This window comes from Puma concolor, chromosome D4, assembly GCF_028749965.1.
Source record: "Puma concolor isolate L17-30 chromosome D4, mPumCon1.1.hap2, whole genome shotgun sequence".
Classification (NCBI taxonomy): domain Eukaryota; kingdom Metazoa; phylum Chordata; class Mammalia; order Carnivora; family Felidae; genus Puma; species Puma concolor.
Window position 1 is genome coordinate 81,847,895 of NC_141679.1, and position 19,882 is coordinate 81,867,776.

The 19,882-nt window shown below is 46.2% G+C and overlaps 1 protein-coding gene across 9 annotated transcripts in view; it reads right to left on the reverse strand.

Moving 5' to 3' along the window:
• The window catches only part of TTLL11 (tubulin tyrosine ligase like 11), a 240,147-nt gene that overhangs the window by 146,113 nt on the left and 74,152 nt on the right, over nt 1–19,882 (reverse strand). The window contains exon 1 of one of the 9 annotated variants that reach the window (XM_086683917.1): nt 5,626–5,746. The exons of the other annotated variants lie outside the window; for them this stretch is intronic. The gene's annotated coding sequence lies outside the window, so the exon portion shown is untranslated. Of the gene's footprint in view, nt 1–5,625; nt 5,747–19,882 lie in introns of those variants that run through there. 9 annotated transcript variants of the gene reach the window in all.

Below are 19,882 nucleotides of genomic sequence, written 5' to 3' on the forward strand. Positions count from 1 at the left end.
GGCTGTCAAAGTCTTGAAGGCCCGGGCTGAGCCGGGCTGGGAAGTGAGGCAGAGGTGGGTTCGAGGACACCCAGTGACTGGATGCAGGTGAAGGTGAGAGGGGCGGCTTCAGTGGTGTGGGAGATAGCACAGCCTACGGTTTAGGGAGTGCAGGAAGGGGAGCTGGGGTGGGAAGGGGACCTGGGAGCTCCCCTCGCTGACCGGTATTCACAGAGCCAACATGAGACTTCGTAACGTCGTTCCTCAAGCCCCTTACTGTTCATAGGAACTGGACGCGTTGTCCGCTGTCTCATACAGATACACACTCGACTCTCGTGGTGACTTTCACAGCATTAGCAAAAGTAAGAACTGCTGTCTGGCTGGGGTGACGCTCATGACTCAGATTTTTAAACTCAGACATGGAATATCTTGAACTGGAGGATATTTGGAAGGGTATCCCAGTACGCTTCTCAGCCCACTGGCCAGTGGGGAGACCACAGGCCCCACGGAAGGACCTGTACCTGCCACTACATGCTCACCCACTTCACCACTCCCTGGCTTTTGAAGCATTCCAGTTCCAGACACTTAAGTGCAAATTGAAAAACAAAAAACAAAAACAAAAACTCTGTTCGTTTTATCACTGATGAGTACCCTGGGTTTCCTTGAATAGTCGAAAAGAAATGCCATTAATTACTCCCACGGAGTGGTATCGGACCACTCGTGTGTAAACCCTTGGCATGGCTTAAAAGGCCCTCCTTCTCTGGCAGGCTAGCCCTCACCTGCTAGAGCCGCTGCCTCATTTCTGTCCCCTCCCTCCCCTCTGCCCCACTTTCTCTCCTCTACACCCTCACAGCGTTTCCATCCGCCTCCATCAGCCCCTCCCCTTCTTTGCCAGCAGAGCCGCTACTGAGCATCTAGGACCCAGCTCACAGATTCCCTCTGAGCATCCTTTCCTGGCTTATCACCCTCCAGACAGAATGGCCACTCTGGTCCTCTGTGCTCCCATGGCTGTGGCATCTAAACTTTCTACAGCACATCTCTATCAGGTTGTAATATCACCTGTGTCTTTAAGTTTGGAGCTCTCTTGTATTCCAGTTACGTAGTTAAGAACTGTACATTTGGGGCGCCTGGGTGGCGCAGTCGGTTAAGCGTCCGACTTCAGCCAGGTCACGATCTCGCAGTCCGTGAGTTCGAGCCCCGCGTCAGGCTCTGGGCTGATGGCTCGGAGCCTGGAGCCTGTTTCCGATTCTGTGTCTCCCTCTCTCTCTGCCCCTCCCCCGTTCATGCTCTGTCTCTCTCTGTCTCAAAAATAAAAAAAAAAAAAAAAAAAAAAGAACTGTACATTATGAAAGCTAAGAACACGGATGCTGCGGCCGACAGCCAGCAGCGGTACAAAGCCCAGTGTTGCCGCTACTTACTAGCTCAACAATGTTCGTACCTCTCTGTGTCTCAGTTTGCTCACCTGCAAAATGGGACTAATAGGAGTGCCTCTGCCTTAGGGCTGTTGTGAAGATTACACCAGTTAAAGAATGTGAAGTGCCAGGCAAACACGGTGGGCTATTATTATTATTTATTCTTCTGTCTCTCCCATTTGATTATGAGCTTGTTCAGGATGAAGACCATGCCTTTAGTCTAGTCACTATTCCCATACGTAGCGGGGTGGAAGCTCAATAAATACTTTCCAAAATACTATCAAGAAGCTTGATTACTATGACATATGTGAACTGCAGGAATATTAGTTAACAGATATGTAGCTGACAGATTGCCAGATAAACCAACTTCTCCTGTAGAAACAAAATTACTTTAACAAGTAAGAAAAGTTTCCTCTAAACTACCATTTGTGGAACACATATCCTGTGCTATATGCTTTGCAGCTACGATCTACTGAATTCTCACAGCAACGCTGCAGGGAAATAGAGGCTCAGAGACGTAGAGTCCCAGGGCCAAAGTCACACAGCTAAGAAACAGTAAAGTTATTTGAAATCAAGTTGATCAGATTCAAAAAGTCTGTGATCTTTCCGTGACAACTCTATTCTTTGGGAAAACTCAAAGCAGTTAACATGCAGGAACTTTTGTTTAACAGGCAAAGTATAGAAGGAGATAGTTGTAGGAATACAAAGTTATAGCCAAGAGAAGCAGGATTCGTCTTGCTTTAGCTGGGGCCAGCTGCTGTCAGAAGAGTGATTCCAGACAGCCACGGAGCGGCCTTGTATCTTCATACCCAGTCTGGCCAGGCCCAGGAAGGAGTCATCACCGTGTGTGCATGAACGCACGCGCGCACACGCACACACACACACACTCTGTAAACAAAGAAACTGGAGACTTGCCCAAGGCCACACAGCTAGTGGCAGAGCCGGAACTGAAACACAACACCTCCAGGTTTCTTTTTTTTTTTTTTTTTTTTTTTTAATTTTTTTTTTCAACGTTTATTTATTTCTGGGACAGAGAGAGACAGAGCATGAACGGGGGAGGGGCAGAGAGAGAGGGAGACACAGAATCGGAAACAGGCTCCAGGCTCTGAGCCATCAGCCCAGAGCCCGACGCGGGGCTCGAACTCACGGACCACGAGATCGTGACCTGGCTGAAGTCGGACGCTTAACCGACTGCGCCACCCAGGCGCCCCAACACCTCCAGGTTTCTAACCCAAAGTGCTTTTTACTATATTTGATTCAGTCATCTGAAGAGGTCTTTCAAATTTTATTTTATTTTTCTTTAAAGTTTATTGATTTATTTTGAGAGACAGACAAAGAGAGCACAAGTGGGGGAGGGGCAGGGAGAGGAAGAATCCCAAGCAGGCTCCGAGCTGTCGGTGCTGAGCCCAACGTGGGGCTTGAACCCATAAACCATGAGATCATGATCTGAGCTGAAATCAAGAGTCATGCTTAACTGAGCCACCCAGGCGCCCCTGAAGAGGTCTTTCTTTCTTTTTCTTTCTTTTCTTTTCTTTCTTTCTTTCTTTCTTTCTTTCTTTCTTTCTTTCTTTCTTTCTTTTTCTTTCTTTCCTTATTTTTAACGTTTTTATTTATTTTGAGAGACAGAGCAGGAGCAGGGAAAGAACAGAGACAGGGAGACAGAATCTGAAGCAGGTTCCAGGCCCTGAGCTGTCACCACAGAGCCCGACGCAGGGCTCGAACCCACAAACTGTGAGATCGTGACCTGAGCCGAAGTCGGACACTCAGCCGACTGAGCTACCAGGTGCCCCTGAAGAGGTCTTTTAGAAGAAAACCTGGAAAGAAGTTCTCTCCTCATTCTGAATAATAACATTTGTTTGGTATTATAATAAATTTGGAAGTGCAATCGCCTTAGCCAATCTTCAAGCCTCCATTCTAGGGAGACTGAGGAAATGGAGGCCAGAGACTAAAGAAGCCTGCGGTCACCCAGCTAGAAGGTAGAACTGGAGCAGCAGTCCTGGGCCCAAGCCGCCCTGCCTCTGGAAGATGCTCTCACTGTACGGGGAGGTGGACAGAGCGCCACGCGAGCTCGAGGAAGCGGGCGCTCACAATCACAAAGACTCAGAGGCAAAGAGGAGCCTCTCCACGGGCTCTACCCAGATCCAGCCTGTTGTCAACGCAACGTAATGGATCCCACTCTTAGTGCACGGCAACTTTATGTGGGCCGTAATCTATCCATCATTAGTGAGCTATCAAAAAGCCACTCTAGAATACACCCGGGACTATAAAACCTGCTTAGTAGGAAGGAACCAGTCATTTCATGAGACTATCCGTTTTCCTCTCAGGTCTCCCCTCAACACTGGGAGAGGGGACTCGAGGACAGCGGCTCAGCAGCCAGGCATCAGCCCTGCCTGGTATCCCCAGGCTCCCCCCTTCTCCCTCGAGTTCCCTGACCAGGCTCTGACCAGGCTTGCTGGGCCCGAGGCTGCATCCTAGGGGCTTCAGGGTCCTTGGACACAGGAGGGTCCCGGCTGCAGCTCCCCTTTACCACCACCAGGTCCATGCGTCTGAGTGTCTGTGGGGGCAGCAGCCGAGCAGAGGGCACGGGCTTGGGAGTCAGACAGACCTGGGTTCAAATCTCAGCTTGGCCACTTCCGAGCTGAGCCTTGGCCAAGCTAGTTAAGCTGTCTGTATTCAGTATCCCCACCTACAAGACGGAAAGAATACCTTGCATTCGTATTTAACCCAGGACTATTTTTTATAGCACTACTTTTCATTTCACGTTACCTTATTTTTTATTATTCTGTCCTGGTCTCCTGATCATCCTCCAGCTTCCATACTGAGGCTCGTCCCTGACCTACTTGGCTGGTATCTGAACTACAGCACTGTGCCCAGTGACTGGGCCTGTCTCCTGCCCCTCAGTCCTTCCCTGCTCCCCTCTGACAGCAGCCTCACATTCACCCCGGCAGAGTCCCACCCAAAGCCTGGTGTGATTCGCTGGCCCCCGCAGGCAGACCCTCGCTCTGCTACCAATCTTATAGGGTCCCAGTGAACACTATCAGAGTCCCCTCCATCACAGGTGAGGAAAAGTGGGACTTACCAGGTTAGGCATATCCCCCCAGGTCACACAGTTTGCACACTAGGGAGCCAGGATCTGAGCACACGTGTACGTCCAAATTCCCAGAGTCCCTTCCCCACAGTCTCCTACTGAGACCCCAGAAGGCATCATAGCTGATCCCACCTGGAAAGCAACACCTGATTACTAAGCCAGGTCCCCTTCCAGCTAAACTTGTTTCAATACTGAGGGTTTCCTGCTAATGAACTGGCGAAATAATCTTTAGCTCACCTCCAAATGTACATGACCACACTAATCAAAAGAACGTCAGATCGCCAGCCCTAGCTTGTCCTGCTTCCTAACACCACGTCCTTGAATCTCTTGCATTCTTACCGTACTTCACACATTGAGCTTTAACCAACCCCCCCCACACACACACACAAGAATATCAACGTCATATTTTGCAACATTCAAACCAGGAGTCCTCCTTCCGATGCTCTTTTGGCTAAAATAGCACCCCCGTTTGCAGTACTGATCAGTGCCAGGCAATCGGCTATGAGTGTTAATACGTACACATGAGATCTAAGCCTACAGGATGAGTAATAGCTCTTTCACTGTTGTGCTTTGTAACTAGAGCTTTCTCCCATACCGCAAGTCCTACAAAAAAAGGGGCTAAGTTAACTGAAATGCTAACTCCCCCACCCTCATCTGTCCCCACGTAGCAAGGAAGATTGCGTGGAGCGGGACTCAGCAAATGCCATGTCTTCCATTGTTCAGTATTGTTACCTTTTGTCCGAGATCACAGTTAACACTCTTTCCAGGGCTAATCCCCAGGGGATTCCAACCACTCCCAGGACTTCAACTAAAGCACCCTGCACGCAGCTGACTACTCATCCTCTTATCTCTGGCACACACCTCTCTCTTGGGCTCCAGAGCCATATAATTAGACATCTCCATAGGCATCAAAAATTCAGCCTGGCCAAAACCAAACCCGTTGCCTCTTTCCTCAGATCTATGGCTCCTGTGTCCCCTGTATCAGTAAACAGTGCCACCATCCACCCCTGTCCCCAAGCCAGAAATCTGGGCGTCACCCTGGCTTCTACCTTCTTGCCCATCACCTGCCCTATCCAGTCACCAAATTCTGACATTTCTATCTCCTCACACGCCTTGCTGTCCTCTACTGTTCTCAGCATTTCTCACCTCTGTTATTGTGATAGCTTCCTAGGCGGCTGGAAGAGCTCACTTCAGGCTCTGTACTGGGTATTTCCACAGATTCTCTTCAATCCTTAGGAGATTCTCTTCAATCCTTAGGAGCAACCCTATGAGGGAGGCACTGGAGAGTGAGCCATAGGAAATCACCATTTTCATAGGTCACAACCAGCCATACAGATACAGGCAATTCCATATGGTTCAAGTGAACACTATCAGAGTCCCCTCCACCGCAGGTGAGGAAAAATGGGACTTACCAGGTTAGGCATATCCCCCCAGGTCAGACAGTTTGCACACTAGGGAGCCAGGATCTGAACACACATGTACGTCCAAATTCCCAGAGGCTACATTTTGTCTGCTAAATCGTACCGTCTTTCATATACCAGATTCTAGAAGAAGGCTTACAGCTTAATATTTTAAACATGTAATTAATAATAATATATAATAACCATGCATGAGCATTTAAAACTCACTTGCATTACAGATGTTTTACTGAATCCTCAGAGCTATGCTATGAAAAATCTACTGATATTGATTTTTCTTTTTTATTTATTAAAAAAAAATATATATAGGGGCGCCTGGGTGGCACAAGTTGGTTAAGCGTCTGACTTTGGCTCAGGTCGTGATCTTGCAGTTTGTGGGGTCGAGCTCCACATCGGGCTCTCTGCTGTCAGCACAGAGCTCACTTGGGATCCTCTGTCCCCTTCTCTCTCTGCCCCTCCCCTGCTTGCGCTCTCTCGCTCTCAGAATAAATAAACTTAAAAAAAAAATTAAAAACTATATTCTTGGGCAAAACACCTAAATTCTCTGCCTCTGTTTTTTTCATGGATAGAATAGAAAGAATGATATATCAACCTCACAAGGGATGTCTTGAGGACTGAATGAATTAATATGCGTGAAGCGCCTTTGAAAAGTGGTGCTGTAATTAATTAATTAATATTTAAAAAGTAGTGTCAGGCATGTACTAAGTGCTACATAAATGTTTGCTACTATTATTTGGTGAGGAGGGGGCGGATTTTCAGTTTACTGGCTATCACTTCTTAGTCAAATATGTGTTCTATATTTATACGCTTTTTTCAGGAGATGTGACTGACATGTAACATATTAGTTCCAGGTGTACCACATAATCTTTCAATATATGCATATTACAAAATGATTACCACAATAGGTCTAGTTAATATCCATCGCCACACATAGCCACAAAATTTTTAAGAAAAATGAGATGAAATGAGAACTTTAAGATTTACTCTCTTAGCAACTTTTAAATAAACTATACAGCATTATTATTTTTTTAAAGTTTATTTCTTTGTTTTAGAGAAAGAGAGAGAGAGCGAGATCAAGTAGAGCCTGATGCGGGGCTCAATCTCATGAACCATGAGATCATGACCTGAGCCAAAATCAAGAGTTGGTCGATTAATCGACTGAACCACCCAGGCCCCCCCCCCTACAACACAATATTATTAACTATGGTAACCATGACTTATTTATTTTATAACTGGAAGTTTATACCTTTTGACCCCCTTCACACCCATGTTGCCCAAAATGTTTCTATTTTTGTTGTGTTCTTTAGTATCCTTTGTGCATGTGCGTGATACCATTTTTAATAATGTTACACGGAAAGGATCTGAGGTTCAGAGAAGTCAGATGACCTACAAATCACAGTTAGGACATGGCACGTCAAATGACAGGAGGGCAGGGAGAGTAAGGAGTGGGGCGTGGCAGGGAAGTCTGAGGTGACTCTGGGGACCAGGGCCACAGACCCAGACGCTTGCTGCCCTGAGTGCCAACGGCATGGCCTGTTGCTGGGTGTGCCCAGCCCCAGGTCACTGGGCAGGCAGGACAGCAATGCAGGTGCTGGTGCTGCTGGGCAAGAGCTCTGATGTCTACCGGAAAAGCACTGGGTATAAACCTGACAAACCAAGAAACCAATCTCCTCTGAGAACCTGGCTGGGCAGCCAAGTGCCCTTCTGGGAACTCATCAGTCATTAGCCTGATCATTTACAGCAGGAGAGTGAGAACAGGATCTCCCGCCAGGCTCCAGTTTTCAACTGCTGGTTTAAATTTCAAGGAGCACGAAGGTGTTGACATGTAGGAATTACTTTTACATGCCTTTGATCATGTGAGGCTCTGTGGTGTTCTGAATGAGCGAGCTGGTTGGAAGCCAGGCCGGGCTGAGTTTTACAAAGGAGCTCCTCCCATGCCACTGGAGGCCAGCATTATGAGCACTTGTCCTCAAATAAACACTGTCTGCTTCCCCCACCCCACTCTGTTTCAGTGGTAGCAGGTGGCCACTGGACAAGTCCTCTGCCTACTCTTAGATGGGCTCACAGGCACTGTCAGCCCAGCATCCCCTTTGTGACCTCAGTGGTCATGTGTAAGGAAACTTCCCTGTTTCCTAAATGCATCAGAGAGTGGCAGTGGAGGCCACTCTGTGTGGGAACAGGCTCCCCTGACTGTTCCCCTCAATCCACCTTCCCCATGGGGATATCTCTGTAGCCACTGTCTCCACCACAAGGGATTTAGGACAGGAGGGAGTTTGATCTCCGCTAACGCCCCGAACCAAGCATGGGCTCCAACACTTTCCTTACTTCCCCACAGCCTAGATGGGATCAAGCTCTAAAAGACTGTTATTAATGAATGACTCAAGGAGAGCAGAAGGGAAATAAACACAGAGAAGAGCACGCAATGAGACAGTCCTGTTTACGGAACTGTTTATTCTCATCTCAGTACAACAGGGCTCTGCGGTGTGACCTTGGATGGCAGAAGGTAGTGTTTTCCCATGTCTAGGAGCACACCTAGATTCCCTGGAGGCTCAGCTAAGAGATCCCCTAACACTGACGCTGGAAAGTTCTCCCTCTCTAGGGAAGACCTCACCTATGACCCATAAAGACAGGAGAGTTATGCAACCACCGCAACAGGACAGCGGTCAGGATATCAGGATACAATCCCATAAACTGAGCAGCCACAGAGAGATAATGTACGGGAAATAGTAGGGTATTTGTTAGCCCCACAGCGTCAATATCTTCATCCATCAAAAGGGGATTATAATAAACCTCTCTAGTCCAGCATTCTCCAGACCTTCAAGACCAGACAACACTAAAAAAAAAAAATTTTTTTTTGAGAGAGAGAGAGAAAGAGGAGGGAGCAGGCAGAGGAGGGGCAGAGAGAGAGGGAGAGACTCTTAAGCAGGCTCTATGCCCAGCACAGACCCGACGAGGTGCTCTATCTCATGGGGTTCGATCTCACAACCGTGAGATCATGACCGGAGCCAAAATCAAGAGTCAGACGCTTAACTGACTGAGCCACCCCTGTTCTCAGGTGCCCCAGAGAACACTTTTTAAATTATAATGTATTTGGGGGTGACTGGGTGGCTCAGTCGGTTAAGCGTCCGACTTCGGCTCAGGTCATGATATCACGGTCTGTGAGTTCGAGCCCCGCGTCAGGCTCTGGGCTGACAGCTCAGAGCCTGCAGCCTGCTTCAGATTCTGTGTCTCCTTCTCTCTCTGCCCCTCCCCTGCTCATGCTCTGTCTGTCTCTGTCTCTCAACCATAAATGTTAAAAAAAAAATTTTTAATTATAATGTATTTGGAGAACACTGACAAGAGCTCACGTATATTCAGATTAATAATGTGGGCTGATTATAATTTCAATATCTAAGACATGGCGATGAGGTGATATCAGTCAATGGCGACGTTAGTCAATATGTGTTTCAACATTAAACACACAACAATTAATCTGAGAGACAAGTTACTATTTTGCCTTTGCCTTGAATCCAAATAGGCACGATCTCCTTATTTGTGTTTTGCTCATCTAATTTTTAAAGTACCCCTGGTTATCTGACAAAGGGTGGAGTCCGAGAGCAGCAGAGATAAATCTGAGTGATTTTACTCTGATAAGCCATTTTAATCTGAGCTGTAAGCCCTTTCTAAATATCTAGAAGCTTCTTTAAACATGTCACACTGGGGGATTGAAAAGAGCAAGAGGAAGAAACAACCATGCACTGAGCGTCACAGTGCTGGGCGCTTTACAATGTTCTTATTTAACACACTGTGGAGTGAATGTTCATCTGCCTGCGGTTTTACAGAGGATGAAACAAGGATCAGAGCGTGAAGCAAAGAATAACACAAGGCCACACGTGCAGCTGTGGGCAGTGTCAACTCAAGCTCCAGAAGCCAGCCTCTTTCCTCCACACCTTTCCACTCCTTCAGAAAAGGAGGCAGGGGTATTTGACATCAGCCTGTATGCTCAGTGCTTGTGCAGTACTGGCCTTCCTGCTACACTAAAAGCTTTGTAAGGACAAGAACTCAGTCATGTTCATCACAATAATCTCAATGTCAAGTACAATGTCAAAGACTGGAGCCAAGAAAGCTCAGGAGACATGGACACAACTTTGAGATTTCTGAAGTGTAGTCATAGGGTCTACAGGGGACATATATGTTCCATGGGACCAACAGCACCAAACCATATCCAGCGGGGATGGGGAAGAGAAGATAAGACACAGGTAGAAAGGTCTCAACTTGGGAATAATTAAAAAATTTAGAACAGTCCTCGGTGGAATGAACTGCCTAGAAAAATATTAAATTGCCCATTTCTGAAAATGACCAAGTACAGGCTGGCACCTGGGCACCTGTCCAGGTGTGGAGGGCACTCACCCAGAAGAGAGTGGCCCGGATGTTCTCTCGGGTCCTTTCTAATTCCTGTGAGTAGTTATCCTTTGGTACTCCTTTAGCTCTATGGCTAATTAATATCTCTGGAGGTCTGTGTCTGCTTAGGGCTTCCAGGGTTCCTCCATACACTCTTTGGAGAACAAGGGTCATGACAAGACGGCTTGCAGGGTGGCACTGTGCTGTGAGAGGTCACGACTCTCCTACCCAGCGTGGACAACCTCCCTGTGAGCAAGCTCTGGCCACCCAAGGCAGCGAGCTGAGGCTGCTTTCCCACCCAGGCAGAAAGACAGAGGAGGGTCACCTTCATTCCAAAAGTAAAGTGGGCGTCAGGGAAACCTGAATGTTAGACATAATTCTGGAATACGATTCTTAAAAATTAAACACCTTCAAGCAATATAACAGCATTTGTGTTTCTTAAGGAAGACAGATGAACACGCTGTGCTCCGTGGAGATGAACGCCAGCACTGCCACCAAAGGAGGGCTTCGGAAAGTTCTAGGAGTGTTTTTGCCTGTCACAGTGAAGGGAGAGCACTACCAGCATTTGGTGGGCAAGGGCCTGAATGCCAGACAGACGGCTGTGCCCTGAGCAGTCTGCTGTACCTTTGTGAAGTCAAAGACCTATGGGTATGTAGCATGGAGCTGGCCTAGAACACAACTCTGTCACAAACAAACAAAAAGAATTTTCTACCTGATTTAAGTTGAGCATCACAATTTTCCAGAAGTGCAACAATTGTACAAATAGAGGGCAAATTACACTCTGCCCTTTCTTGCCCTGGGATTTTATCAATATTTCAGAAGTGTCACCTCACTGATGGCATGGTGGTTTATGCTATCTATCTATCTATCTATCTATCTATCTATCTATCTATCTGAGAGGCCGAAAGACAGACACTATAATGTTTAATCAAACTGCCTTCCTTTGCTTATACCCAAAGTTATTCATTATAGGTGGGTGCAAGCATTGGACCACTTTCGTATGTCTTTCAGGATAACAGTGCCAAAGCATTTACTTACTGAAATGCATACATTTTCCTTTATTTTCTCTTTTAGAGAACATTATGAGTGTTGTTTTGTTTTTAAACAACGTGTATAGCTTGATTATATTTCATTTCAGGATGGTAAAGATAATATCACAAAATATTTTTTATAAAAAGGGGAGGGCACTGGGATGACACCTTGTAGCAACGAGCACACTTCACGCCCACCAGAAGAGACCAGGGATTCTTGGAGACTCGACTGATTCCAAAATTGGGGCAGGGAAAACGTAACAAAAGCCTGGACTATCTTGTGGCAAAAAAGTAAGAGAGTGCTCACAGAGCGACAGGAAGAACACAGGACTCCACTGGTCAAATCTTGGATAATCTGAACATCAAGATAAATAATGACGGTAAAGGATTATAACTCACTGGGTAAAATAAGAATCCACGAGTCGAGTCCACACTAAATATGCAGGCACACCTGCAGAGGTAAATAAATGAGAAGACAAAGCTTCTCCTTGCAGTAGAAACTCAACCAACAAATGTAGATAGAATGACGGGGTTAACTAAACACCACTTGGTGACCATCACAATAATAACTGATTCAGGCAAGAATCACTGATGGAGGTTAAAACAAGAGGGTGAAAATTTGAGGAGTAGCAGGATATTATATAGTCTTAAAGTATCTTCCCACAAGGTACTTATCAATCCAAAAAGGGAAAACAGTACTTTTTCAGTGGAAATCTGGCAGACACAACCTTAACCAAAAGATGAAAGTTAACATCACCAGGAAGAAGACAGCACACTGACATCATGTGCCTCCGGAGATGATACCCCTGAGAAAGACATGACACTGTTTCTGTGCTATTCTTGCCAAAGATGCCTTTCCTGAATCTAATAATGAGGAAACTCCAGACAAACCCAAATTGAGGAGCAATCTGCTAAATAGCTAGCCTGTACTCATCGAAAATGCCAATGTCATGAAACACAGAGAAAGGCCAGCACATTCTCCCAGATTACAGGAGGCTAAAGAGACAACTGGATCCAGTTCTTACACTACACGTTATTGGGATAATTGTCAGAGTCTGAGTCAATTCTGAGTATGATCAGATCAGACAATAGCACTGGATCGATGTTAATTTCACGATTTTGACCCTCACACTGTGGTTATGAAAGACAATGCCCTTTTATTTAGGAAATACATACCGAAGTGTTTTGGGGTAAAGGGGCATCAGGCAACTTACTCCCAAAAAAGGAGAGAGAGGGTGAGGGAGAAAGCAAATGTGGTAAAATGTTAATATTTCGGGTTATTTGAGTGAAGGGTGTGTAGAAATCCTCTGTATTAGTTTCACAATTTTTCAATCAGTCTGAAAGTAGGTCAAATTAAAAAGTTCGAAGAAAACGGAAGGGAGCCATCAGGTCCAAAAGGACAGAGAGGCACTATCACTAGATCTTTTCTGGCCAAACAAATCCTTTTATCCTGCCTTTCTAACTCGTCTAGAAAACATGATGGGTGAATTTCAGAAGGCGGTGGGAGAGGCGGGCGTGCGTTTCGGGGGCAGGAAAGGAGGAGAGAATCAGTTATCAATGAGCTGGCGGACTCGATCACCACGTCTTTCTCAACCCGGGCCTCTCGTCTGCCTTGCTTGCCTTAAACTAACCTCCCAAAAAGCAATGACACGGAAAAGGAGCTGAGCGAGAAACAGCAGCAGAGCTCGCTTTGTTTCTTCAGAGACGAGGAAAGAAGGCACGGGCAAAGCAATTTTCATAATTCCCTTTTGACACAGGCACTGACGTCGAGTAAAAGCTTGCCATTAGAGGGGAGAAGCAGGTGAAGGCAGCGGCTCCCTAATGATCGTGTTCATCTCAACATTCCACATAATATATCAGTACTGCGAAGGGGCGAAACGGTAACAGCTGCGATTTAAAACACTACATGTATTTGGGGCCAAACTGAAGTTTAGGAGATTAAGCAAAAGAGCTTCTACTCTCTGTGTTATTGCACAGGGCTGTCCCTGAGGAGGAAGAAATCTAGGGGGGAAAAAAAAAGTTAAGCCAAGCTGGGATCCCATTCAGTCAGAGAGAGGTCTTCACTTTTTTCCTCTCCTAAATGATCTCTCATCAAATAGTGAGATAATTAGTCTCAAGATAAGGTTTTTATGAAAAATTAAAATAAGTCCATTTCCACATTTCCAATAAGCCAGAAATACCCAGAATGCTTTGTCTAGGCATCCTTAGCACCGGCTTAAATTTCCATAGAAGACTGCAAAACCACTTTCATTATTCATTCATTTCACACAAATGCCTGAGGGGCCCCTTTGTGCTGGGCAGTGGGGAGGTGGAGACGAGTCTGACCAGGTTCCGGCTCCCCAGGGCCTCCAGTCCAGCAGGGACAACAGGAAAGTAAATGTCCACTCACGGAGGGACACAGGGTGATTCTCATCGCATCCCCATGGTGCTACAGGTGAGGAAACTGAGGCTCAGAGTAATGAAATAACTTCCCCAAGGTGCACACTTAGGAAGTAATTTAATAAAAGGATTTTAAACTTTCGGATCTATACTGACCCCAAACACTTGCCTCACTATCTTTCAACCAGTTACATTGGAAAAAAACTACTGTGTTTTGGTGTCCTATAATTGGAGCGGGGTATAGAATTTGGGCCAGAGAAAATTGTCCCAGGGTCTGGGTGCAGGGGGGTGGGAGGTGGAGTGGGAGAAGGGAGGGATCAGAAAAGACCTTCTAGGTTTGGTGACATCGACTCCGACACAGGAAACTCAAGTGAACAAGCACAGGAAGAGAGTCTCTGGCAAAAGAAACAGTCAAGAGACGCAAGAACGTGAACAGATGTGAATCTTTCTGAATGGGCTTCAGACCCCCCAGGAAGGATGGCTTGGCCCTGGCTACAATATTCGCTAGTGTGGTCCAACTGCCACCCGGATGACCGTGTAGACCTGGCTTCAGTCACCCTCCTGGGAGGGGCCGGGCAGAGGTGAGGAGACCGTGGTTGCCCCAGGGCAGGGAGCGGGGGCAGGCCAGCCCTGCAGAGAGCACTTCTAGAAGCCGCAGTAGTGCAGCCTTCCCTATCTGCGCCTCCCTAAGCCCGGGCTGCACTGACCCGGCATTAGCAAGAAGATGATTGATTACACAAGGCCCTCGGTGCTCCAGTGAAACCTTGGAGGAGAAATCTGTGCAGAATTTTAACTGCAGCGGGGAGTTTTATGGATGTCCAGGAAAGGCAAATTCACAGAATCACAAAAGCTTAGAGGTGGAAGGGTCCTTAGTGATGCTACACGATCTTCTCTCTTTGCAGAGGAAGCACTGACGCCTGGAAGCGGGGGTGGAGAGGGGGGCGGGGGAGAGATGACTTGGCCAGGCTTCCACAGCCGGTTAAGAGGTGGCACCGGGACATGGCACCAGACGCACAGGCAACAAAAGCCAAAACCAACAAGTGAGACTACATTGAACTAAAGATGTAGTTCTGTCCGGGGGAAGAAACAATCAACAAAATGAAGAGGCGAACTATAGATTGGGAGAAAATATTTGCAAGCCCAACAGCACATAAGGGGTTAATATCCAAGTTGTATAAGAAACTCATACAATTCAACTGAAAAAAACTTCAATTAAAAAATGGGCAAAGGACCCAGACAGACATTTTTCTGAAGAAGACATACAAATGGCCAACGGGAACATGAAAAGATGATCAACATCACTAATAATCAGAGAAATGCAAATCAAAACCACAATGAGGTATCACCTCGCTCCTATTGGTGAGACTGTAAAGTGGAACAGCCAGTGTGGAAGACAGTTTAGAGGTTCCTCAAAAAATTAAAAATAGAACGACCAGCAATCCCACTTGTAGGCATATATCCAAAAGAAATGAAATGATTACCTCTGAGAGATACTTGCACACCCATGTTTGTTGCAGCATTATTCACAATAACCAACACATGGAAACAAACTTGGGGTCCATCACCAGACTAATGGACAAAGAAAATGTGGTGTATATATAAAGTGGAATGATATTCAGCCATAAGAAAAGAAGGAAAATATTGCCATTTACATGGATGGACCTTGAGGGCGTTATGCTGAGTGAAATAAGTCAGAGAAAGACAAACACTGTATGATCTCACTTATGTGTGGAATCTATATTTAAAAAAAAAAAAGTGTAAGTTGTAGAAACAGAGAGTAGAATGGTGGTTGCCAGGGGCTGGGGGGTGGGGGAAATGAGTAGTGGCCAAAGTGCACAAACTTCCAGTTATAAGATGCATAAGTTCTGGGGCCTCTGATGCACAGATATGGTGATTACAGTTATCAATACTGCATTGTGTACTTAAAAGTTGCTAAGAGAGTAGATTTTAGATGTTCTCACCACACACACACACACACATACACACAATGTAGTTATGTCAGGTGATGGATGTATTAACCAACCTTATACTTATGGGACAATCATTTCCTAACATACCCCTATGACAAATCATCACGCTGTACGTTTTAAACTCACCCATGTTACATGTCAATTACATCTCAGTAGAACTGGGGAAAACAGAAAGCCAGAACTTGAATCCCAGGCCACCTACTCCAGCCCAGCCCTTCCTTTCACATTAAATGACTGCCGAGGGCAAGGATGTATGTGAGTTGGTTTGTTTCACTAGCACCCGGCACTTAGTAGGTCTCAGGAAATGTCTGCACTGAACCACGCCAGAAATCTGAGTGCACTGGCCATTGCAGAGCCACATAGAACCATGAGCAGGGACCTCCGATTCTGAACCCCCATGTCCTCATCTGTAAACTGGAGGCAACGACACCTCCCCCGATTGAGTGAGGATAGCAGAGGTCGTGTACTTGGTAAACTGCAAAGGTGCCAGTTGTCACGTGGGCCACTTAAAAGGACTTCCTAATGAATAGGACCTAGGTATGCTTTTCCAGAGAGGAGCAGCCTCTTGGGTTTCAGATGGTATCATTTTTCCAGTAAACAAATTGAACTGTTAAGCAAGGGGCACAAGAAAGGCATGATATATCTAAGCGGGAGGTGAAGTTCTATTTTTGGCAACAAAGAAAACGAAACTTGAAGCAGATGGGGAGGTGAGACCATGGCTCCTACAGAGTCACTGCCAGCAGCTCTGAATCATCTGCCTTCTTCTGACAGCTGGAGTCCCCTAACTTCTGTCTTCAGTCCTTTACTGGTTATGCACCAGAACCCCAGGCCGCGGCCGCAGCCTCGGTGGAAGCCACGCTGAATAAACAGAAGGCATTCCAAGCTTGCTGCAGATGTGTGTCAGAGCTCCGTGTGTGGGTGGGGGTTGGGGCATCATCAGGGAAAGGGCAGCACAACAACCACCGTCTCACTGGATGGTCAAGTTCCTCATGACCCAAGTCCAGCCCACACCCTTATAAAGTGACAGGCTAGCTCATACTGATACCCTTGACCTCAGAAGAGCCAACTTTTGATGGCTAAACGCACAAGAGACAAAATTTTTAAACCTGCGCATCTGCATATTAATTTGCAAATATACTTGAGTTCCTATTGTGTGCCAGGTGCTGTGAAAGGTGCTAGGGACACAGTGATGAGTGAGACCCATCCCATCACTAGCTGCCCTTGTGGGACTTGGAGAAGGAAAGAAAGATTATGAAACATGCAGTTACCAAACAGTGAGCACACATAAGTGCCAGGAAGAGAGAAGAACAAGGTGCTGTCAAGGACATGCCCCTGACTTGGGGGGCAGAGTAGGTTTATAGGAAAAGTAAAAGAAAACAGCGGTCTGAAGAATGAGCCTCATTTGTCAGGTGAAAGAAAACAGCATCGTAGGTGGGAGAGGGACACAGAGGATGAAGACAAGTGCTCTAGGTGACAGGAGAGGCATGTACAAAATGCAGAGTAAGGGAGGCCGCGGTACCTAGAAAGCTGAATATGGAAGGATATGCCATAGAAAGGAGTGGAAAATGGTGCCAGCTGAGGCTGTGGAGAGGGCCAGGGCTCCCGAAGGCAGGTTGAAGGTGTAGAAACTTCATCCTTTGGGTAAGCCATTGGGTGACCCAAGCCAGCCAAATCAGCATGTCATCGATATGCAGGAGAATGATGCGAGTAATCAAGCCCGCAGAAGGTGGTTTGCTAAGTGCAGAATCAGGACAAGGAATACAAACTTCACATTGAAGGTGTTGTTCCTGCCTCGACTCTGACCCACTTATAACTCCACATTCTCCTAGTTCCTACACCCAGTGGAGAACATTGTTCTCTGGGGTTTTTGCAAATAATGCACTTCATTCAGCCTCGAGGAGCTGAATCAATAAAAGCTAACTGAGGTTGGTAACTGGAGAGGAAAATGGAAGAACCTCATGCTCACTGACTCTGTCCAAGAAACTGCAAAACATTATTGAACAGGTTTTTGGCTTTATTCACTGAAAAATTCTTCTGCTACGAAATACAAACTCCTTCACCATAATAAATACTGTTTTGATAACAAAACTGTACTTTTCTCAAATACCCAGATGGAAGACCATATGCAAAATAAACTCCAAGGAATTTTTTTATTGGCCATCTGCTGAAGAGGGAAAGAGAGCCTGCGTCCTCCTCGCCACAAAAATTTCCACGGAGAATCCTACTTGCTTCCAGCTAGTGCCACCTGCTGATCATATTTGGGTACCAGTTTTGCAAAGGAATATAGGAGCGATGTGGATCTTCCCCGTTCTTTAGTGAAATAAATTGAATGCTAATTAATGTGACAAATCAAATACCTACCAAGTGTCAGGTTTTAGAATGCTGTTCAGCTACTCACACATCCTCCTGCTGTTGTAGGAGTCACAAAGCACGCACCCCACAAGCACCTCTGACAGCTCACTTCCAAGGCAATGGCAAGACACTGTTTACTCTCATAATTAAGTGCACCATTTCTAATAAAGCCTCGTGTTTGGCTTTACCTGTCAAAATGTAAATGCACGTATCTTTTAATACAGCTATTCCACTTTGAGGTATCTGTCTGGAGGTAATGCTGGCACGGGGGTATAAAGGTACCTACGTAGGAAGGTGCTCCTGATGGCATTACTTGTTGAACCAAAGAAACAGGAGAACTACCTATATGTTCATCAATAGGGGAACGATTGTAAAAGTCATGCACGCCTACAACAGAGTACTTTGCAGCAGTGAAATGGAAAGATGTATAAAACACAGTGGAGGAAATGGCAGACTGAAGAAGAGAATGCAGAGGATAATCCCATTTCTTTAAAGAAAAAGAGCTGTGTGTGACGCGGTGTCTATCTGTTCATACATAGGAAAAAGCTGGAAGGATACACACTAGTGTTCAAGTAATCTCTAATGAGCGGGGATTTTCTTTTTCGCCTTTTACTTTACACGTTCCCGTATTATTTGAATTCTTAATATGAATGCATTGTTTTGTATTAAAACAAAGGAGATATTAAAAATAAGAATGCCACATGTTGGTGGTGGTGGTGGTGGTGGTGGTGGTGGTTTTTTTTAATCAGGCTTACAGCTAATAAAGCATTTCATCATCCAATACTCACTGGATGTGCACAATCACTCTGAGGTTCGGATCATTTACCCACTTAACAGATGGAGAACCCAGGCTGGGGGAAGGGACTTACCAGACGGGCTGGGCTTTCCAGCAAGTGCCCAGAGTAGTGTTTTCAGAGTCTTATTTTGCATGTGCCAGGCTCTGAGTCAGCAGATTCTAGATGAATACCATCTTAGAAACAAAGAAATCCTCCTTTATGTTAGGGAACCTGTCCTAAGTACTTTTAGCGTTGATCAAAAGGGCTCTGATGGTTCAGGACTTAGTCCCCGTCGATCACCTGACCCACCTCCCATTTTACCCACAAGTCTCTCTGAACAGCTACAGTCAGAAAGTCAACAGGTAAATAACAAGCACTAGTTCGGTTTTCCATCTTCTCCACTAAACCTGCTCCTTCTCTTCAGCATCTTAGCAAAGGGCACCCCCACCAGATTCCTGAAAGCGTCAGTTCCGCCTTCTTCCTCAACCCCCCCTCTCTGATCCCTCTCCGAGTCCTGTGGATTCCGCCTTCTAAACATCCTGCACGTCTGGCCCTTCTCTGCATGAGTCCTGTCTCAGTGTTTCAATACAACCCTCAGCATCTCTGTCATCCGGCCAAGCAGAGCATCCTTTCCCATAGGCCTCACTGCTCCGCTCTCCCCAATCCCATCTATACTCCACCAAAGCTTACTCTGCTAACACCATAACCTGGCCACACTTTTCCCCACCCCCTACCTGAACCTCTCATTGCTTCCTCCTGTTAACCTGGCATTCAAGACCCTCCATGACCTGGCCTCTGCTTCTCTCACTTCATCTACTGCCAAACCCTCTTCTTTTAAACTCCAATAACACCAATCTGCTTATCATTCCAATATGCCATACTATTTCACATCTGTGTACCTATGCACAAGCTACTGGTTTCAGCTGGAATGCTCTTCTTTGGTTAGTCTACAAGGCAAGCTCGTTATTTCAAAGTCTAATCAGGTGTCACCTCAACAGGAAGCCTTCTGCCTCCCACTCTCTCATCTGCCCTCTACCCTGATTACCCTAACCTTCTCATCCTGGACAAGTTTTACTCCTTTCTCTGGCATAGTTCCA